Consider the following 23035-nt stretch of genomic DNA (forward strand, 5'->3'; position numbering starts at 1 on the left):
ACTGCTTTAAAAATCCTGAAGCTTCGTTCACTTTATAGGATAAAGTGGTTCAGTACCTGAAGAAAAAGTGATTTTTATATGCAAAACACACAAATGGTAGGGATTATGCTATTTATTCAGCATGTAATATGTACAGTTCATAGAGGCTTCATGCTGATGTCCCTTTAGAAAATGAAGGTGATGTTCCCTAATGCATGCCATAGATAGCCAGCACCTTGATGAAATAATACTGAAAATATTAATGTGTATTTAAGCACAGCTTTATTATTCACCTATAGTCTTATTTAGTAAATGTACTGCTATACACAGTCCCAGTGCATTTTTATGTAGGAAAAGATGCAGTATTTATTGACACAGGCTTTTGACTAAAAATATTTTTAAAATTTTAGATCTGCACATATTTCTGTGTGTTTACCACACAGCATCCTACCTACACATATGCTTATGGAACAATCTGTATGGCAATATGAGGAAAATATTGTTATACATATTTATTGATACTAATGCATGTGTTTTAATGAATAAATAAATACAGAGTTGGACTGTGTCACAAATGTGTTTGGCAACTAGCCGTATCCAGTAAGAAGGGAGGAAATGTCAGAACAGGGTCTTGTAAATACATGGGGCTGGAAAGAATAAAATAAAAATGATGACTAGCACTGACAAGCAGACTTGGGGTGTATGATATACTTTGTTCATTTGATTCTTAGAACTCAGTCGGGGTTAAATTGGAATCCAGACATCAAAGAATTCTTCCACCAGACCCAAATTTTGTCCGTATAATTTTTTTCTTACAGTTGTCATAATTTTAGCTAATTTCACACTGCAAAATTTTTTGCTGTTTGAAGTATTTTCCTAAATATACATATAATATAGCACTAGGATATATTCTTTATATATAATGTGTTTCTCTGATAGTCACAGATAGGCAGCTGTATGCCCACAGTATCCTCTGTGGATGTAAGAAACGTTTTGATTTGATGGTGGCTGTCTATATGCACCTCGTACGTGCCATATATGAGCATAATCCTTAAATTCTAAGGGAGGGGAAGGCTAAATGCTTTAAATAGCAACGCCCTTTTTTTTTTTTTTTTTTTTTTTTTTTTGCCCCCGACTGTTGTGTCTGAAAATGCTTGAAGCATGTGGTGCTGCATATTTGGTGGGTTTGCAGATTTCTGTACGATTTTTATCTGAAGGTCAGGGCTGTGGAAATACATCAGGTTGCGATTTGGGATGTTTGCCATTTGCCATTTAGCCTCACTCCTTCTTATCAGATCGCTTTGGAACATGGGCCTAATAAAACAGGGAGCTGTTAAGAAAAGAAGAAATAAATATTGTTCTAGTTTTATGGAGTCTCCTTACTATTACACAGCAGGCAATTTAAAATGTATTTATTTAAGTTTGCCTTTTTGCTTTGGAATTGTTGAAGTAGGTAGAAAAAAAATAATGGTGGCTATTTATAATTGCACCAGATATTTGCATACATTATTATTATTATTTTTTTAATGAAAAAAATATTTCCTTTTCCACATTGGGGAAAAAAAAACAATGTTGTAGGAAGATGGTGCAAGAAAGGGTGGGTGATGAAGTTTTCCTGTATATCCCCAACCAGTTTAGAGGCAAAACACGTCATTTGGGATGAAGGTTTCCGCCGCCCGCCCTCGCTGCCCAGGCCTCGGTGCCCCCCTGCAGCCCCTGGGGCTCGCTCTCTGCGCTGCCTGCGGCGAGGGACGAGGGCAAGTGCCAGGGAGCTGGGCGGGCGCCTTCGCTCCCGTTTGATTTTGTATTTTGTCGAGATTGGTACTGGCGATGCCAAGAGCCCTGCTCTAACAGCTGAGTACTGAACGCAGCGGAGGGCAGGCTCTGGCCCATGGGTTCCCGCTAGGCCAGCGAGTACCAGGCCGGAGCAGGCCACGTCGCGCTGGGCGACGGTCAGCACTCCTGGAGGGCATGGGGCCACCTACGGTGCCCCTTGGCGCAGCCGAGCCCCTCCGCCGGGATGGTGCCCGTGGCGTGGGGGCACCCGGTGCGCCTCAGCACCCGCGGCTCCGTGCCTGCCCCGCGCCCACAGGCCGCGCAGGTAGCGGTGGAAGCGCTTGCGGCTCCCAGGCAGTTATTAACGCTTCCATCTGCACAAAGCCGCCCCAGCTGTGGTCTCGGCACAAAATGCTCCGCGTATGATTGCCTCATGGCGAAAGCCCGTCCGACACAAGGAGTTTATTTTTCCCCTTGAATCGGCGGGGGGAGGGAGGGGGCTGAAAGGCCACCTCAATCTCCGCGCAAACATTGTTTTGTTATTTTAATATTTTTAGAGGAAAGCACTTTACCTCTGTGTTGATACCTTTTTGTATTTTATTATTTTGTTGCTAATTTACTTAACCATTAGCAAATTAAGGTGGATTACTGCTTGGATGCATTAAAAGCACCAAGGAGTTGCGGTCCTTGTGGCTATTTCGGGCAATGTCATAAGCACACTCTTTTTTTTATTGTCCTCCCAGGGAGCAGAATTTGAACTTAATATTCCATGAAATAAGCCATTGTAATCACGTTGGGTTAATAGAAGAAGTAAAATTGCCTCTCCTCTCACAAGACATTAGAGCAAGGCTGCATTATTAAAGTTTTCTTGCGGACAGGCGGTTTAAAATATATCCTCAGTGGCTGACGCAAGTCTTTTCAGTGGGGATGACAGCTTTTCAGATCTTAATAGGCTGTTCATTTCTGGCCTACGAGTTTTCAGCATTTCTTCTTTTCAAGCCGGGCTGTGACATGATGGCTAAAAACTGACATAAAGAAGTGCCATGTACTGTGAAAACCTTTATTCACTAAGTGGCTCCATGTAAATTGGTGTCAATAAGCAAACAATTAGAACTTTAAAAAATTGTTGGTTTAAGTCCCTTTTCTCCTTAATCATTTGACCTAAAAATCTCTCCTTTATTTTTTCCCTTCCTTGGATGTGGTGCATATAAAACAGAGACAAAGTGTTTAGCAAGTTAAAGTGGATCACATCTTTGTTCGAAACCAGGAAACGATATTTAGTCAAGGTGAGTTTGTCACAGGATTTTTTTTCCCTCTGAAATGAAATTTATGGTGAGCTAAACCCCAGGTGAACAATAATGGAGGAGGAAGGTGCTGTTTTTTTCTGCCCTTTTCTTGTTTTTTTTTTCCCTCCCACAAATTGCCTCATCCACAGTTTTGGAAACGCAGACTCCAAGCAGCAATAGCAGCCTGCTGATTCTGTGAGCTTGGCTAATTTCAAGAAATTTGGCATTGTTGTTCATGCTTTCTGGAGATTGTTTACTTGAATTATTTGCAGAAAAGGTTTTTTTTTTTTTTTTTTTTTTCTTTCTGTGTCATTAGATGAAGAAGCACAGTAATGCTTAACGCTTCTCCTCCTATACTGCTCTGCACAGAAAAAAATGTCCAGAAGAGCTTTTTGTCTCTCTTTTAATTTATGATTTCTCCTTTTCCTTTTATAACTCCGCTCCTTTTCTCTCTCACTCCTCTTTATGCATCCTGCCTTCATCCGAACAAGGAGATGAATAGCGCGTTCGGACGGCTGCCGGGGCTGGCTGCAGGCGGTGCTTTGTTGGCGGCGCCCCGGGCCCCGCGTGCCGCTGGCTCGTCTCGCTGCACGCCCAGCGGGCCAGGGGCACGGCGGTGCCGGGCCCTGCGTGGCAGGATGGTGCTGCTCGGGGCGCTGCCGGGGGCTGCGGGGCACGCACCCCGCACGCTCTCGCACCTCGCCCGTGGGGCTCACGCGTCAGGTGGCTGTTCAGAGGCGAGTCAGTTGCCTGGCACATCGAGCGGCTTTGCTTGACTTGTGGCAGTGTTTCTGTGGGATTTTAGGAATTCCCTCCTCCGGCACCCACCTACTGCCCCGCTGGTGCAGTCGTGCTCCGGCCACCCCACCACCATGTGCCAGGGCTGCCAGTGCCGGTGTGCGCCGTGTGCGCGCAGCCTTCCGGAACCTGCCACGGTCGGTCTGGGCAATGCCGCCATGTGAGAAGGCACCCACGTACCTCGGTACGAAAAATAGCAAAGTGAGAACACGAAGACTGTGAAAAATATATTTAGCATAATGAGTCTGGCATGGCGTGTTTTATCTGAGTGTTTTTTTTTTTTTGTGGTTCCATTTTAAAATAATCTTCTCAAGTGACAGAAAGCACTACCTAAATACAGTTACAAAACATGTTAAATGCACCTCCTTGAAAGATACTTCTCCAAACGTCAAGAAAAATGATGCAACAGCACGTTGAGAGAGGAGATGTGCAGCCACAGCATATGTGGGATATTTATGTCTTACGTCTTGAGCCTTCAAAACTGTTGTTGGTAAGAAGGATAGTACTTATTATTTGTAATAATACTATTAATGTTGTGAAATAATCTATCGGTATAATTTTAAAAAGTAAGACAATGTTCATAATCTATGTCAGGTAGGAATTTTATCCCAAGAAAATTGCATGTAGGGGGCTGCAAAAACAATGGGAAAGGATGTGTTTTCCAAAGACAGACCATGTGGGAAATGTGGAACTCAGCGATAATTTCGGTGACAGTAATGCTTCGCCCTTCTCTAGCATCTGCCCCGTGAGCATCCCACACAGTCCTTGTGTGTTGAGGGGCTCTCCCTCCCGTACCTTTGGGCTCGGACCGAGGCCCCGTCAGGTCTGTAGGACGTGGCACGGCACTGGGGCTCACTGGAAGGGGAACGACTGCAGCCCCAGGTTCAGCTAATGCTGAGGAAGTACACGCAGGGCCCACAAGACATAATGACAGAGGAATCTGTGTCAAAGCTCTTAATCATCAGCTGGTCCAAACACACGCCAGGCTACCTGTGTGCTTGAAAAAGCTCTTTTTGTTCTTCGTCCTTTGTTTTCTCATTCGTGATGTGGGGAGACCCCACTCTCCTCCTCCCAGCCCCGTCCAGCCTTCGGCGTGGGTTCAGGTGGTTCGTGGCGGGGATCATGGCCAGCACCTCGTGCCGCACACGGGGGGAGCAGCGCAGAGCAATACCCAGAGCAGCTTATTTCAATAACAAAGAGTGGTGAAGCTCAAGCATCCTGAAGATCTATGTAAATGAGAAGAATAGCAAATGGAAGGGATAAGTTTCACTACTATTTATTGTTTAAATAAAAAAGCATTAGTTTTAAAGATTTAGGCCAAGATCCCTGGATAGAGACCCACTATTAGGTGAGAAAGTTTTTTGACCGTATCCTGGTTATTGTGTTTTATAACCCATAGGATGCATCTTACATATAATCCTAAGGAATGTCATTTGTGTTGCAGACAGCTGGGGTGAAATGTCCCCTGCTCCCCGAAAGTAATGTCAAACCTCCTATTGCTTTCAACAGCCATTATTTCACTGATAACCTTTGTGTAAGATTAAAATATTGGTTACTTGATATTTGTGTCCCAATTAAAATATGTATTAGTGACTCCAGAAGTCATATCTCAAAGAACAGGGCAAATGTGAATATTCGAACTTGTTTGTGCACTGCAGTAAGGAAGAAGCCAGAAAAGCTGCAGGTCCTGAAAAGGAATTTTACAAAGGAAAAAAAAAAAATCTGATTATTGCCTTTAATTTATAAAAGGACTGTGACAAAATTGTATCATAATTTTTATAAACTTTGAAAGTGGATGAGTGAGGGGAAATGTGTCAGCTGGCTCTGAAAGCCTGGAAGTGTGAACCATTCTGCTTTATTTTATATCTCTTTCAGTGATCTCCATGAAAACTATATTCAAAGACTGTTTAATTCCAAGCTTTCATTCAGGTCTGCCTTGAAGACAATAGAGGCTGAACATCAAATAGGCTCCAGTTCTGTTCAGAATCTGTTTTTTTTTTTTTTTTTTTTTTCTTTTAAACAAAGATATAAGTGAGATCCACCTATAAAGACTTTAATGGGCCCAGGAGAACTGTTGCATTAGACAGGAGATCCTTTCTCTTCATGTGATACTTCCATATTAGAAACATGCATTGCAGGTTCAACTAATTTTCTTTACAGATAATGAATTTCAGAACTAGCTTTAACAAATTTTCCCAGAGTTTGCAGTAAAAGGACTAGAACAATATAAATGCAATTAAAATAATTAAAAAATAATATAATGAAATTTTTTTGCATGTGTGTGAACTAAAGCAGCAAACATTTCTTTAAAATTTCCTGAAATAACTTATTGAGGCGTAACAGGACTGGTTAAGACATAATGGTTACACTCAAAGCATAATTCAAAAAATTATATCAAGAATTTCTGACAATATTCTATAGTTTGGTAATTATACAACAGTTGTCAATTTAAAAAATTATTGCTATTTTTCCTTTTAAAGCAATGGACAATAAGCCATCAATGTAGTCCTCAAAGGCTGGCTATCCTGACCCCAGACTTGTGTGTGTATATCTTGCAATATTTTTCAGGAATCAAAGCAATGTCTTTAAATAAATGTGAAAAGTTACGTGACCTTGACTGTCAGACTCAATTTAGACTCTGCCACAACACTTCGCTTTTTATTTTTTAAATTAGCTGTTGCCATCTTTTACAATTTGTTTATAGTCTGAAAGAGCCACACAAAAATGAAGTATCAATAGGAAGTTTATAGTTGTTGCCTTGTCCACAAATATGGTCGTTTTTAACAGACTTAAATCTTTTTTTTTTTTTTTTCTCTCTCTCCCTTTAATCCCTCTCCTTAGGTAATGCCTTGATTAATTCTAATTAGTTTTCTTTTTAAGGAATTAGTTCCCTTTTTGAAAAACTTTGGGGTTGTGTTCCTCTCTCTTTTTCCTTTTATCTCACTATGGATTTTTGTAAAATGCGTCATTAAAAGATATCTAAGTTAATATTTACCCTTGTGCTACATTTATTAAACCACTTTGTTTCCCAGCTGTTTTCCTGCATGTTACGAGTAGTCAGGAAAAAAGATCATTTCAGAATGGAGGATTTTTCCTGGGAATCTATTGGAGACAATAAATCAAACAGTATTTTTTCATTACTCAAGCCCAGCGGTGATGCATGCTTTCAGTGGGTTTGGGCCGCCGTCACCTCTCTTTCCAAAGCCCCGTTCTCAGTGGCAGTTTTCTTGCTTGGGCGTTTGCACAGGTATTGGTGTTGGTTCTTTCCTTGCTTTAACTTTGCTGCCAATAGCAGTGCAAATTTCCCGTTCTTTATGGCTGAAAGTAGGTCATCTGCATTTCCAGAGACACTGGTAAGCCCATCTTCTAACTGATTTTTATTTTTCTGTAGACTAAATTTTGGAAGCGTATGTAAAATAGGACTGAAAATAGTATTCCAAATGTCAGCAGCCTTGTAGCATCTCAGCGGAGCTGTTCTGTTTCACTGTTTGGAACAGATAGTTCATGCCACTGAATGAAAACCAAGTAAAAGCAGATATGAATTGGAGCAGAACTATAAAATATTTGGTAGAGCTCTGCCTGGCACGGAGGAAGGCTGACTTGCTGCTTTTGAAGATGGAATATAAAAGGGAAAGGTTGAGACTTTTAATCATGTAAAATACAAGGATTGTTTTGATCTAAATGTAATTTTAAAACTAAGGAAGAGAAAAATCATATGGCAAAATAAAAATGTGGTTATGTGAGAATTTGCTCAATATTGTAAAATCAGGTCCTGCCTGAAGAGGGGATGATAATGTGGGCATCACCCCCCAGAGCTGCTGCCTAACTAACAAAATGGACATAGATAATTTTGTCCTTTTTACTTTCACAGCTTTGGCATGCATTTTCAAATGAGTTGTTACATTAATATGCTTCCTGGAAAGTATTTTAGGCTATATAGAGTCAATTGTGTTGTTCCATATGACTCTTCTGGTACCAAAAATTATAATGAGATCATTTGAGTTAGTTTTATTTTTGTACTTCTAATAAGAACAAAACTGTTATAGTCCACTTGAATAAAAATAGCAAATTAACACGTATTATAATACATCTTTAAAAGCATTAACCTAGCCTTTCGGTGTGAGAGACAATGGACTACCAATTACTTTATGGTGGTATAGAACAGTACAGATTGCTAACTCACAGTACAGTACTGGTTGTAGATGTTTTTATTTTAAAACAGTAAACAGTGGCTTTTTTTTTTTTTTTAATTCCAAAGTAGGTGGCCAGGCCCGAGTGGTATCCTCCTGTTTTCATTGGACTATCTGAAATAAAATCTGCAGTGAAACGTATCACCAGAACATCTTATTTCTGTTTAGGACTTCCAGTGCCTTTGGGGTGGTTCTTGCCTTTTTCTGTCTATTTTATCCTAACCTTCAATCATACAATCCTAATACTGCAGGCATGCATTGGGCTCGCATCTGCTTGGCCAGTACTGCATGAAAGAGCACGCAGCGGTTCATAATGCAAGGGGACAGGCACCGTTGGGCTACCTTGTCCTCTTCTGAACATATTCTATCCCTGTATTATTGTATCAAACATGAGTTTTAATACAATACCACAGGAAACTAAGGGCCCTATTCAGAGATTACATGCACCCCATGGAAGGGTGCTTTTCATGTATTGGAAGTCTGATTTAAAAAAAACAGCCCTACGTGACTCTTCCATATACTGTAACTTACACAAAACAGGTAGTTCTTGAGGTTTCCTGTGTTAGTACCTGCTCCTTTGACATGCCTGGCACCAGCCCGACAGGATCTCATTGTGGCATTTTTATTAAGAAAGAGGATGCTGATTCTTTTTTCTCTGTCAGCTGCTGAAATAAGAAGGTTTTAAGAACAAAGGAAAAACTTGTGCCAAGGAGAGACACAAGAGGATTATCATTCCCTAAAGAAGGGGGACGTCCCACACACTGAAAGACTTGCCATCCTAATGAGCCGACAGATTTTTCCAAGGCTGGTAAATATATTTAGGGAGAAGTACATTTGGGTGCCATCTCTACTCATTTATTCTTCAAACTGTAATGCTGCACATTTTGGGTTTCAGTATATTGCATTTTAAAACTAATGATGCATTCATTCTCAGAGCAAATCTTATTTCTAAGCCCTAATTTAATAGAATTAAACTCTAAGCTGAATTGGTTTTATGAGATAAAACTCTGAAGTTGATAACTGCATTTAGGAATAGTTCAGGTATTGAGTTTCTAATTTGCTTCCTGAGCATGGAAATCCCTCAGATAGTCAATATTGACGACCTGTAATTGGTAAGAGAGGGTCTTGCTGAGTTGCCTCTCCCGTGCTGGAGAGACGCTCTGTGCAGGCGCGGTGCTGCAGCCCTGGACCAGGCTGGGGCTGGTGCCGGCCCCAGCACCTTCACCCCCGGCACGAGCTGGGCTGGTCTCAGCCCCCGGGCACAGCCTGCGCCTCGTGCTGCCCACTGCGCCTGTGGCCGGCTGTACGGGGGTGTTTATTGTGACCATGTCTTGCGTGGGTCGAGACGGAGGAGCTTTAAAATGAACAGGAGCTGCCTAAGACAAAGCGCTGGGCTTATAACAAGTGCAGCTTGCTCCTGGGAAGTAAGTGAGTAAGTGGGAAGTAAGTCTAAGTGAGGAGGAGCTCTTCGGAATAAACACATCGCGAGCAATGGTGCCATAATGCCAGGATATGGGGCCAATTCTGGCATTGTGTCTTTCTGGAGCAGAGCCCCGTGGTTTCCAATACACTGCCCGTCAAGCATCCCGTGCCCATCCCGAGGATGCCAGCAGCCAGGTGCGAGGCAGCACAGCCAAAACTCACTGCGTGGAGCAGAGGTGGTTCTTCTCGGCTCGTGCTGCCGTTTATTTGCCCCAAGAAGGACATCTCTTCATAAGCAAATAGTGCATTATATGAGGGATGTAGGACTTCACCAGGTACAAGATGCTCTGACTTTGCTCTTCTGCAGCATGTCCCCAAGGCTGGAGCTGGTCAGTGTGACCTGCTGGGGACTGCAGGTGACAGAAACTGCCAGGTGAAGCCACGCCAGCTGTTTCTGCTCCTTACAGCCACGTGCGACAGCTGGGCAACACTCGTGTTTGTTAACGGGATGCTGTACCACCTCCGTGAGACCTCTTTGCTTTACTTGTTACTGTTAACTTCCTAGATTCTAGTTGTTGGTGGTATTTTAGAATAGGGGAAGATAAAAGGACAAGAAAAATGTTTTATGTGGGACCTTGAACCAAGCCAAAGAAATACCCCGAGAAGCCTTACAGCAGGCCAGACAGTGCACAAAAGGAGATGGCTGTAGTAAATCACAGAAGACAATAAATGCAGGTTTCCCTAACAGCCAGAAATAATTCCCAGCAGAAACTGCTCCTTTCAGATCACTTCAGTAAGGGACTTTGCCTCTCTTGTGGCACGGTAAGTATTCTTATGCCTTTAGGAGCGTGTCCTGAGCATCTGCAGGAGAGGTGATGGGAGGGACACAGAAGCAGACGCTCCTTTTTTCTTTATCATTAGCTTCCAGCACATTCCCAGGTGAAACCACGGCTGCAGCCCCCACAGCATGGGCTGGAAGTGGCCCCACATCCATCAGGGGTTCAGCAACCTGCTGCTGCCAGCCTCGGGCTGGAGCCACGTGCCTGGCGGGCCCGGTTCTGGGCTGCGGCCGTGAGGGGACGTCGGGGTGCTGCAAACCCAAGCAGCCAGGTGCTGTGCTGCGGGCACTGCTCAGGTGACAGGCCGGCTGCCCGCACACTGCCTTGTTGGCAAGCAGCCTGCTTTTTTTTCTCTCAGTCCCTGAAGAGTTTGTTTCTCAGTCAGTTATGTGTCTTCTGGCCAAGTGACCCGCCTTTGAGATCGAGCATTGTCACTTTTAAAGCTGATCTTCCCTTAACTCCGCTCATCTTTCCCGGTGTGCCGTTCCCTTCGGGCTGGCTTCCACCCGTTTTTCCTTTTTGCTCTGTTTCTGGTTTGATGTGCCACCCATCCGGGATTCCCTGTGCGGTAACACTCACCGTGGTACTGACTTGCTGTGGTGTGAAGCACTACGGACAAGAGCCTACTCCTGCTTTATGCTGAAGCATGAATACAAATATTTTCTCCCACGTTGATGGAACAGGCCCTCAGACTACAATCCCTTGTAGCACGATGCTCTTTTCTGGGGCAAAGAAACCACACCAAAACCAGACACAAGCCACTTTTCTTTGTCTGCTCTGCTTCTGCAGAACTCCCCGTGGAAAAGCATCCTGACTGCCGCACAGGAAGGAAGGTGCCCATCCGTTGCAAACCAGGTTTTGCTATTGATGGTTGATGTTTATTTGATTTTGTTTTCATTTATCTTACATAATTTTACTTTCCCACCTGAAGAAATCGTAGTTAGTATTCTTGTGAAAAGTTTGTGCATGTCTCCGTATACATGTCTCCTGGGGCGATTTTGTTACACTTTATTAGCTTTCTGAGATGTGAATAGTGGGTGGTTCTGCATAGAAATTGGATATCAAGCCTGTCAAGTTCCAAAAATAAATAAAAGCAAAGAGTTGTGCTATTTTAAAAAAGAGGGTGGGGAAAGAAAATAACCCAGTTTATATTGTAGCTGTTTAATGAAAAAGTTTGGTTTTACCCTAAGATCTAATGATTTAAAGCATCAGGAAGAGACTCACCATAGAGTTTTTCTCCCTCACTGAGCCAGTGAGATTTTTACTGTCTTTTTTTCTGACCTGCTCCTGTTGCTACAGGTGTCTTCCCCGCCCTTACAACATGCTGCATGATGTTAAATTAAGGGGAAAAAAAAAAAAAAGAGTGTTGCTGTATTTTTCCAGGTCTATAAGCCTCACAGGAGGCTTTAAGAACAGTTCCTGGGTGCTGGTGATCTCTGGTGGGCCAGTGACGAACCGATGCTCTGTTCCCGTCAGACAGGCGAGAGGGGGCTGAGGGCCAAGTCTTACACCTGGGTCACTGATTTTGGCCGGAAACGTGGGGCTGGCAGTCAGGGTGGCCTGGCTGGTGCTGTTAGCAGGCTGGAGGTGCTGCGAAATGCATGTCCTGGCTGCACCCCCAGGGACATTTATGTAAAGTGTTCCACAGTGTGAGTTACGCATCCAGTCATTTTATGAAATGACTAATTTTGGTGACTTCATAAAATGGATGGAAACCATAAGGCAACGTGATGCAAAGTGCCTATAGACGTCTGTTTGACCCTCATGACTAAGAGCGGCGTGCAGAGAGGCGCAGGTTTACGTGCCCACATACACACCAGCCTCCTTGTGCCTCGTCCAGGCTGCGCGATGGCGCGAGCGGTGCCGCAGCGCCCGTGCTGCTCCCCGGGCTGGGCAGCGGTGCTGAGCGCCCTGCGTGGGCAGCAGGGTCCGGCCCTGGCACAGGGCTCCCTGTGGTGTGGCAGAACCCCCGGGATGGACGGGGGAACGATGCCTATCTGCTGCTCCCAACAAAAGCTTCGTCATGTAGCGCTTACATCCACACGCTGGCTGCCCGCTGCAGACTCCATTTTCTGCTTCTCGTGGCTGTGATTCAACAGAGCACTCCTAATGCAGGGTTTCACTGTTGTTCTTAGCAGTGATCCAAGTTGTTTCGTGAAATGCCTGAAAATTTTAGTCATTTTGAGAAATAACTGGTTTCATAATACGAGTGTAACGTGTACACCAAGCAGGCAGTCGGGTGACAGAACGAAATTGCTTGCTCTTTTCTCCTGTGGCCACGGGAGTTTCTGTTCTGCATTCTCACAGATTAAAGTTTCTTCTCCCTACAAATGTTATAAAGTCTGCTGTTTAGCTATAAACTGTTGCAAATGATAAACAAATCAATATTTGTTAATGTTATGATGCACTCGCATCTATCAGATACGCATGGAATGATTTATAGAGTACAGCATTTCAGGGCTGACCCTTGCAGGTCTCAGAAAGCACTTAAAAAATAAATTTACCCTGGCCTCTCTCACCCCATTTCAAAAAGGGTGACAAAGATGAAGTAATTTATAAGTCACACTTTTATTAATGCTTTTAACTTTCATATACTTGGCTTTTTTGCCCTCTGAGCAGCTAAGTGCAGCTCTTGGTCGAATGGTAACCTTCGGCGCTTTGAGGGGGGTTTTGTACAAATGATCAACTCATAAATAGGTGCTGTGCTCCGCATTATCCTGCCATAAATTCACAGGACCTTTCAAGTACATCAAGAAAGAGCAACTTGAACTAGGCGCTTTGCGCTTGAGTTTACAGACTAATGCAGTACTAATGAGCAGCTGGGCAAAGGGTTTCCAGAGCATGTCTAATGCTTTATGTTGTGATCCCGTGCTCGCTCCCCGGCTGGAGCAGCCCCCGGCAGGCAGGAGGGAGGTGGACACGACAGCCCGGCTTCCCCTTTGCATCTCGCGTGCGGCTGCTTGGAGCCCGCTGACAGTGGAGTGCGGGCAGAACAGGGAACACTGACCGGAACATAGTGCATGAACTAATTATTACCAATTATCACCCCTCTGATTAAAGATACCATTAGGAAAAAAATGATGTGAAAGAGAACAACGTGTCAGAGAAACTCCAAAATGTTTTCTGTGGTGAGCTCCTGCTGCTGGCTGCAGCCCCCACGTTGCTGTGCTGGGACACAGCTTCTGTCTGACTGCCCACCGGCGGCTCCGGGACCCTGTCCATACATGCTCGGGGAAGAGTTGTGTGGTGGTGTTCGTTTGAATTAAAAGTGCGTGTATTTTGGCACAGATGGAAAAAAGCAAATAGCAACAAGACCCCACGGGGAGTTCCTGAGCGTGGCTGGCCTGTGCTCCTTCCTGAATCAGCTGTCAGACTCCTTACAAACAGCCACCGCACCCCGGCATAGATAACTGTAAAATAAATGAATTGTTCAAAATCAGCTCGTCACAGTTAATACTAAATTTAAGAAAACCCAGAAGCCCATCTGCCTGGAAGGGAGAGCTCACCCCATAGGGGCGGTAAAATCTGCTTACATCTGAGCCTTTTGCCCTCCCGGCAAAGCCCCACGTGTCCGGCAGCATCCTGTGCCCGTCTGGAACGGGCTGCCCAGAGAGGGGCTGGACTCTCCTTAGAGATGTTCAGACCTGGCTGGGCAGAGCCGTGGCCGTCCTCCTCCAAGTGACCCCGCTTAAGCCAGGGATTTGGACTAGACAACCTCCAGACGTGCCTTCCAACCTTGACTCTGTAATTAATCTTCTGCAAGGTGTTTTCTGTGGGTTGATTTATTCAGAGGAGAAAATCTAGCTATTTCCAGCTGGAAGCGTCATTAGGACTTGAGGAGAAAGAATGCTTTATTCAGCTGCAGATGAGTGACGCAGCGAGCAACCCACTCTCTGCTAGATCTTCTGAGAGCTGACGGTCGGCCATTGATGCAATACATCTAATTATGAAAGATGAGGAAAGAGAAAAGTGGTAAGGACGAGAATAACCAGCTATTTTTCAGGAAGAATAGAAGAATCGTACTTTAAGTTTCTCTTGTGCACTTCTGATGTTTAAGCCCAATGTGTAAAGGAACTCGTTTCGGATTTTGCACTGGGATTTAGGGATTCCTCTGATCTTACTGGTGCTTCTAGGAGGTTTTTTAGAGGAAAGGCCTGCCCCTAGGGTCAGCGGAGCAGCCGTGACCTAGCTCCTGGACCTGCTTGCTGGCTGATGATACGAGCATCAGCTGATAGAGCACAACTTGCTGATGGGACGAGCATTACCTAACACTACACAGGCGAAGGGCCTTAAGCAATTGATCAGAGAGGTCATTTGGGTAGGAGGGAGTGAATATAAGGAAGGATAGAGGAGGTGAGCCTGTTTAGGAGGAATGGCCATGGAACTGCAGAGAGAGTGACCGGCTCTGATGCAAGCAAGGTAGGTTCGGCTTTCTAGCTGTGGTTGCCTGGTTAAACCTCTCTGCTGCTGTAGGAATTAAAGAAGAGCTTAAAATTTATCTATTATGAAATGGTCTTGTGTAAGGCAAGTCATGTGAGTGTTAGAAGTTTTACTGAAGTTTTCTGTTCTCAGCTGGGTTGTCTCTAGGACCTGCAACCTGTAGTGCTGGAAATGCTGCCCTACAAGCACTCGGTGTCTTTAGGGAGCCCGGGTAGGTGCGTGTGGTGCACCTGAAGCTGTGGCTTGACTTTTCTTATGCCTGGCAGTAGTGGAAGAGCATACTTCAATAGTTCAATATTTATCACTTGACAAATAATGATACTAAGTCCATCTAAAACTATTATTTTGTCTCTTCCTCCCCACTACATAAGTGAGAAATGTATTTTTTCTAGTATGGGTTTCACTGTTACTGTCAGAAATGAAACGTGTGGGCTAAGATATCAATCACACCTGGTGGCTGTGAAAACTTGCCTTAAACCAGCTTCAGCTGAGGCAACTCTAACCTGAATGACCCACAGAGTATTGTGTTTTTGGATATATGATGTAATCAAAATGTACTTTCTTTTTGTTTGAAAGAAACTTGTCTTTGCATGGAAGACTTCCATTATTAATATAGTGTAAGCTATGCTAACATATATGACTTAGATGTGATTGCAGAGAAACTCTTGCTTTAGAAGGCTAGAGTTTTTAAACTAAAGTCCTCTATAAAAAAGCTGTATGAAACTTAATTATTTAAAAAGAAAACACATATGTAGAACCTTGCATAATGAAAACATTTGAAAACTAGGCAACATGGCATGGGTAGAAACTATTTGAATGTATTGATTACTCTTTTCCTGAATCAGATCCATCTGTCAATTATGCTAGAAGTTGGGTGAAAAAAAGGCTTTTATTTCAGCATGAATATGTAACATAGTGCATGGGAAAAGCAAATTCCCTGTATTCAAACCATATGCATAGTCTGAACATGGGCACTGCCTAGTCTGTTATTAATGAATATTGTTAACTCTGGGATCAGCTCAGTTGCCTCTGACTACGCTGTTTGGTGGCTGGGTAGAACTGCTTGTTTTTAAAACATAAGTGGTTTTTCACAATCTCTGTTTCTCATGTGCCACGTTCAAAAATACAGTCAAAGGGGAGAGATGAATCTGCTTGCAACTTTGTGAATTGCTGAGACTTTGTGTGATTAGAACACTTGATTTCTCTTTTTATTTTCTGAATAGTTAATGACAGCAATAGGGGTGTAACACCCTGATGGGAAATTTTGTCTTCCTAATGAGAAGGAGACAGTGAAGAAATCAATGAACTAGAACCTAGAAGCTCTTCTACACTGTCCTCCTTTTCCTCCTTCAACCACCAGGGTCACTGTGTTTTTCTCAGCAGGGGTTTGATTTACACCAGTGTATAATTTACATCTTTGCAGTATGTGTTTGTACAAGGTCTGTGCTTTGCAAATATTGTCGTACTCCTCTTTGATAAAACAAACCATGCCTCGGCTGCAGACTGTCGCTGTGGCTCAGGGAAGCACCGCTTGGTTTTGCTGCGTGGGGTGTGCTCCTGCCCAGGTGCTCTGGTGCTGCCACAGCTCTGAGCTTATGCTGAGGTGAGCCCAGGAAGCACTGACGATGCTGCGTGCTCTGATGTGTGGCACATCAATCAGGCAGCTTCAGGCTACTGATTACATGAAGGCACTTGAACATATGAATGCCAATCTGCAGATGGACATCCAAAGGAGCTTTTCCAGCTTTTTCTTTTGTTGCTCTTATGCCAAAAAATAAATAACAGCACAGAAATGAAGTAATGACCCTTAAATCTAACTTTCTTCAAATGTATCTGTTCCAGTCAATGTGTATCAATACATCACAATACAAGCCTTTGTATTTTAAAGCTGCCTATTCTAGGAGATTTCAGTCAGTGTAATTCTGCTGTTAATAATTTAAATGATGAAGTAGACTTGGTGAGAACAATAACCGTGAAACAGACAGAACTGTGTGCAGTGTAGGGCATAAATCCGTGAAAACTCAAGGCTCTGCTGTTGAGCGTCTGAGTGGATTAGCAGCTACATGGGAAACCCTGCTGTGGGTGGAGGCACGTGCTGCCATCGGGTAGCAGAGGAACTCCGTGAATTCAAGCCTTTGATCTCTTAAGAAGACAAAACCAAAACCAAACAGTAATGAAGTAAACTCAGTAACACTAGAAATTAAGCTAGTACGTGCATTTTTGTTCCCTGAATTGTTCTTCCAGTTCTGCTTTGGATCTGCTGTTCTGAGAAAATTCTGTTTCTAAGCTATGCTCTTTGTATTCACATCTGGGTCCCTCTTTATTCAGCCGTGCTTTCCGTGTAGCTGTGGAGTACAGGGATGGGGTGAATCTTTCAGCTTGTGATCCAGCACACTAATTCCAGCTGCTACAACCTCTGGTTTCTAAACTAGGAGAGTTTGAATGAAGCCTGGCCAGAGCCAGGAGCTTCTGAACTCAGTTCTCACTATTACAGGTGTTTGCCTGTGTACTCCTGTAAAAGATTTAGTCTTTCCATGTGCCTCAGCTGGCCTGCCTACAGAAATTGAGGCACCAGGCAGCAAAAACCTAGATCCTTTAATTGCTTCTGTGTGATTGTTAGGAGGTGAAAAAGACCAGAAAAGTTGTGAATTCTCACGGATGGCCATAAATGATAGCTGCGTGGTATTACAGAAATGTGGTGGGAACACCAGCGCGATGGGACACAAGTGGGTTGTTACTCCTGGGGAAGAGCGGTGTGGACTGGGATGCTCAGTCAGGTGTTGTGGAAACTGGTGATCTCAAAGGGCTGGAAATCAGTATTGTCACTGGGGAAGTGTGCTGTGGGTCTGGTGAAGCAGTGACGAGAGGGAGAAGGGCATCAGCTGTGCTGTGGGCATGTCCCAGGCCAGCAGCAGCCACTGTGTCTGTCTGGTGCTAGCTGCGATCCATCCCCTCCTGCTCCTCGCTGCTGGCCCCGGGTCACCCCACTCATCCTGCTGTCCCCTGGGCTGCCATCTCCGTGGGGCTGTGTCCTCCTGGGGTAAGGGAGCTCTCTTGGTCCTGTAGCACCCAATTCTGCTGGTGGGTTTTAGCTCTAGTAAAGAGCTGATGTAAAGAGCATTGTGTTGTCTTTGATTTCAATGACACTTGGTTCCCTGAAAATTGTTTTTACAGTCAGTACTGTTATTTCTATTTACCTTTTAAAGACTTGTATAGCAATTTCATATAATCATTTAGGTTGGAAGAGACCTTTAAGATCAAGTCCATCCATCAGTTTCTCCAGGCAACCCCCAAGAAGATCTTGTAGAAAATTGTTTTAAAGTCATCTTTCTTTTTTTAAGCCTTGCTGTAGATCTGTGGTTTCAAAGAGGCTGCCGGTGGTTGCAGCACCCTGTAATTGCCTCTTGTGGGGCTGGGACTAACCCGGGTGGCAGAATGCAGGGCTTGAAAACATCCTGGGACCTTGTTGTTCCCAACTGATGCCAAATCAGTGTGAGGGGGAAAGGAAGGAAAGCACTGTATTGAAGTGGTTGTGGGGGCGGCAGCAGGGGGGAAGATGTGGGGCTGGGCAGTGATGGTAGCAGGAACTGCAGGGGGGTGTGAGTGTTTGGGGTGCAGGTGGGTGCTCACCAGAGCTGAACACAGGCTCCAGGTTGGATCTCACAGGAGTGGAGCCGGGGGGGAGGATCCCCTCCCTTGCCCTGCAGGTCATGCTGCTGTTGGTGCAGCCCAGGACGTGGCTGGCTTCGTGGGCTGCGAGTGCACGTTGCTGGCTAATGTTGAGCTTCTCATCAACCAACACCCTATGTTCTGAGCAGGAAGACACTTGATAATAATGTGCAGACAATGCCACAGTGGTGTCTTGTGCCAGGGATTTGCATCCCTCGAGACAGCGTTTGGCCGCTCTGCGGGACCAGACCTGTGTCCTTAGGGGACGCACAGCGAGAAACTGCAGCAAAAGGTTGAAGGCTACAGGTCCTCAGGGGATTCTGCTCAATTTTGGAGAAAGATGCTCATTAAGAAGTGAACTAGCACTTCCTGGGAGCAAGCTGTGATTTCACACAAAAAAATATCGCACAGTTACAATGTGCCAAGACACGCAAAGCTGGAGCTGGTTGCTGGTGTTTGTTCTCCTCCCCTTGGAGCTCCAGCCCTCAGCAGGCTTGCTTTGCTCTTCTGAACACGTTGCTGAAAGTGTGCGACCAGAGCTGTTGTGTGCTGCTGTGGCTGTAGGAACACAAAGGTTTGCTTATCCACAGAACAATGGATATAACTAAAAATGTGCCATTTTCCAAAATCATTTATTTTCTGTGTGGTTCTGTGCTCCCAAAATAGGTGCTGATTGCTCCTTTGGCTTCAGCCAGGTGTTGGGGCCCTCTCTTGTCAGAGGTTTCCATGTTAATGTAGCTCACATCGTGGTGGCAAATGCCTGTTCTCTGGTTCGGGTGTCTTGATTTTTCTCCCTTAAGAGATGAGGACACACTCAGTGCACGGACAACTGGCTGCGGTGGGAGGGTATCAGTGCTGCTCCTGGCGTGGTTTGCAGGCGTATGTCTTAGATCACTTTAGGAAGGGACAGGGCCTTTCTTCCCGTGCAGCACTTTGCTGTGCTCCTGTGGCAGGTACCTGGCTCATTGTCTGCTGTGTGCAGCCAGTCCTTGAAAGGGAAAACCACCCCGAACTTGATTGCTGTAAAGGGAATTAAAGCAAAGACCCCGAAAGGTCAGAAACCAGCGAGCAAGTAAGCCCGAAGTGGGAGTTCTGGGGGACGTGTCGTGCTTTCTGAGCACCTAACCCATGGGTTTACATGCATGGGTCTGGCAGAAGTGGATCCCCGTGCCTGGGAATTCCCTGGGGTCGGCACTGTCATTGGGGGCTGCAGATGAGGCTGTCACGGCCTGAGTGAAGCTGGGGCGGACGGGGAGCAGAGGAGTTCCCGTGCTGCGCTCAGCTTCCCGCCGCGCCTTGCACCGTGTGGAAACGCGGCGTTATTAATGATGAGAATGCGATTATAACCAAATGGGAGATGAGGTGGGATTTGCAAATTGCTTAAAATTATTGCACTTAATTATAGTGAGACCTGTTAAGTTGAGAAAGGCTCCGTTCCTGTGCGTGGTGTTCTCATCAGCTGCCTTTGTCAGGGTCCCTGCTGCGGGGCAGGGGTCGGGGCCGGCAGGGCGCCCCGTGGGCACTGTCCTGTGCCACCCCGATGTCCTTGCAGAGCTGTCGGGCTGGCTGTGATATTTCATTATGCTGATTTTAACTGGCGTGAGTAAAACTTGCAGACAGGCTCTGGTACTGGGGGAGGAGGAAAGACTAGAAAAAACAACCCATAAATTAAAATAATAAGAGTATGGGCCAGCAAACAGCACACACATGGACAACAAAGAGAGTCACCCTAATAAATACATTCACTTTGATTTACGGTGTTGTGATAATCTATACCGTCATCCTTGCAGTAGTTGGGAGGTTTTTTGTGTGGTGATGAAGGACAAAATCAATGTTGGGTCTCTTCATTCTTTTAATAAGAAGAAAATAATTCCCCCTCTGTGTTCTGCCAGTCTTGGGACTTGGCTTCAAAATCCATATAAATCTGTAAAAATGTAATACTGCCTTAGGATTTTTTTTCTTCCTGTTCCTGGAGGAGGGTTTTCCTGAAGATGTTTTTATCTCAGCTCTGGCTTGTAAACCTGGCTGCTCCCGCAGCCTTCCCCATCCCTGCCCCTTCCCCTGGTGCAGGTGACCGCCTGCCTCTGCCTCCCCTCCGTAACCCAGCGCTGGGGCGCTGCTGGGCTCCGTGCTGAGCGGGTGCTGGCTGGGGGATCTCTGCAGAAACGGCAGGACAAGCTGAGAAATAACCTATGAAGGACGAGAAGTGCAAATGTTTACAACTTTCTGAAGTAACAGGATTGAAATGTAAATAATGCCAACCGAGCATCACTCGTCGGCGAGGCTCACGGTGCTCTGTCAGCCAGGCACAAAGTGTGGCTGAGATGTGCCCACTTCTGCGGTGGAGAGCAGTGAGCAGGCTGGAGAACGCAGCCAATGTCAGGGGAAAGAAAACTTGGAGAGAGGTGTGGGTATGACTATTGGAGACAGTACGAGTTTCCTCACCCTTTGCTTTGTTGGATTTGTGCCCTGCCTCCCCCCAGAAGCCCTCCTTCCAAAGGAGGACACAGGTTTCCACGTTTCGGTAGTTTCTCTGCCTTGGTGCAGAGCTGCTGAGATGGCTCTGGGGGATCTGTGCCATTGCCGGGCTCTGCAAGGCCGAGGGCGGCAGAGGCCAGGGCCACCAGCTCATCCCCGAGCATGGCTGTGTGCCTGGGGGGGCCTCCTGCAGGGCGGCTGTGCCTCCAGCCCCCAGCCTGCAGCCAGCCTTGTGCTGGGACCCCACCGTCTGCACGCCGCTCAGGCTGGAGGGAGATGGCGCAGGGCTGGCAGGGTGCAGGGATTTCTTGTTTTGTATTTACACACTAAATAGTGGTGAAGGTGGAATGTTTTTGTAGATTTGATTCCCTGGGTGAACGCCTAAAATTCTGTCCTAAGAATAGAATAAACATCTTCTGGACCCATGAGAGGAAGCTGCTCGTTCTTAATACATCTGTTATACAAAACACATTGTGTCTTCTCCTGGCAGTGTATTTAGAAAACACTGAAATTGATAAATATTGATAAAATTAGCCACTTTTATTGACTTTCAACGGTATTTTAGTATCAGCATCATCAACATGCGATATTCCTATAAAGAAATTGTAGCAATCTTAGAAATGCTTTTCCAGATATAAATCAACTGCCTTAAAATTACTCTTTTGCCAGCCCTCAACCAAGCATATTTAGAAAAGTTAAACATAAACTGTTTTCTTCTCTCCGTGGAATTAGCTGATGAGTAATTTAATATATATGCTTTGTGGCACATTTTTGTGAACTATATTTCATTATCTTTAAGTGCATTAGCTGATACTTTAAATTCTATGGAAGCAAGAGTTTAGTTACATGAACCAGCTTTCTCTGTAGTGTGGGCATGGAGTTACTGAGCTAATGCTTGCACTGTCACTATGGCTGTGCAAGCAAACAGCACGGGATCTTAATTTTCTGTGTATACAAGTGTAAAACCTCCTAGTACAGGGGATTTTAAGCTTGTGTAAAAATGTAATTTAAAAAAAACACACTTTTTCCAGATAGAATTATCATTGTATACCTCATAATAATTTTTGTGGTGCATTTTTTATATGGGTGTGGGGGGATTCCTCCTGCTAAATGCAGGCACATGTGCTGTTGTGCAGCACAGGTTTGAAGCAGCTGCTACTGCTTTGCAGGAGCTGCACGCGTTACCTGCATGGGCACCAGGGAGAACCTTCTGCATCCGAAATCTGGGGCCTGGGAGGGTGTGGGTGCTTGTCCCCAGCTCTCGCTGGGCGTGCTCTTAGTTTGGGGCCTGTCCTTCTGCCTTTGGTGGGAGCGGTGGGCTTTTTAAATCACTTTCCAGTGGCCTTTAGCCTGAAAAGATTACATTTTTGGAAACCGTGGAGGACAAGCCTGCTGTCAGAGCAGAAAATCAAATTTTTTGATGTGATGTTGTTGCATTAAAAGGGCCAATCTTGTGTCATGTAACATGTGAGTAATGGGGCTAGCATGTGATGTCAAAAATTTCCAGCCGCCTCATAAATAAGCGCAGCCCAGCCCTTCCCCCCGTGCCCACCGAAAGGTCACCCCGCTTGAACCGGGGCTCGCATCCCAAATTACCAGCGCGCACGGAGTCAAGGTTAAAGGTACAGTATCCCCTTTCAAAAGGCACATGTCAGTGTCTGTGCTGGGAATGATAAATAACGTTTGAAGCGGGCTATCAATTTTCAAGGCCCCCCCGTGGCACCGGACGCTGAGGTCTGGCGCTGCAGCGCGGGGCTTGGGCCGCGTGGCACCGGCTCTTGCTGTGCTGGGGAAGGCTGCAAGCACCACGGCCTGGCCCGGCACGTGCACTGAGGTAGCTGGGGTTGTACCTCTGAGCGCTTACAGCTTTACCTGCCTGCAGGTCACCCGAGTGCCAAGCCAAGGCACCGGACTGAAAAGCTCTGGTTTGCTGCTGTCTGTGCGCACGGACAGCCCAGACTCGCCCTCCTGTTGTGAGCCTGTCCGGTACCACCCTCAGCCATGTCCTCTCATGGCGTGTATTTTGGAGGACTCTGGCCTCGCCACGGTATGTGGGGAAGAGGTGCTTACGGCACCGTGGGCACCTGACATCTCCTCTCACCTTCCCTGTTCCTAGCTCTGCATTGCTCATGGCACAACTGCTGTGCTGGCTGCAGAC

The 23035-nt window shown here is 45.5% G+C and overlaps 1 protein-coding gene across 7 annotated transcripts in view; it reads left to right on the top strand.

Moving 5' to 3' along the window:
• Window positions 1–23035, top strand: part of ZFHX3 (zinc finger homeobox 3) — a 623242-nt gene that overhangs the window by 124526 nt on the left and 475681 nt on the right. For 2 of the 7 annotated variants that reach the window (XM_083851819.1, XM_083851818.1), the window contains exon 1: window positions 14603–14709. The exons of the other annotated variants lie outside the window; for them this stretch is intronic. The gene's annotated coding sequence lies outside the window, so the exon portion shown is untranslated. Of the gene's footprint in view, window positions 1–14602; window positions 14710–23035 lie in introns of those variants that run through there. 7 annotated transcript variants of the gene reach the window in all.

The sequence above is a fragment of the Anser anser genome (genome assembly GCF_964211835.1).
Source record: "Anser anser genome assembly, chromosome: 11".
Lineage (NCBI taxonomy): Eukaryota > Metazoa > Chordata > Aves > Anseriformes > Anatidae > Anser > Anser anser.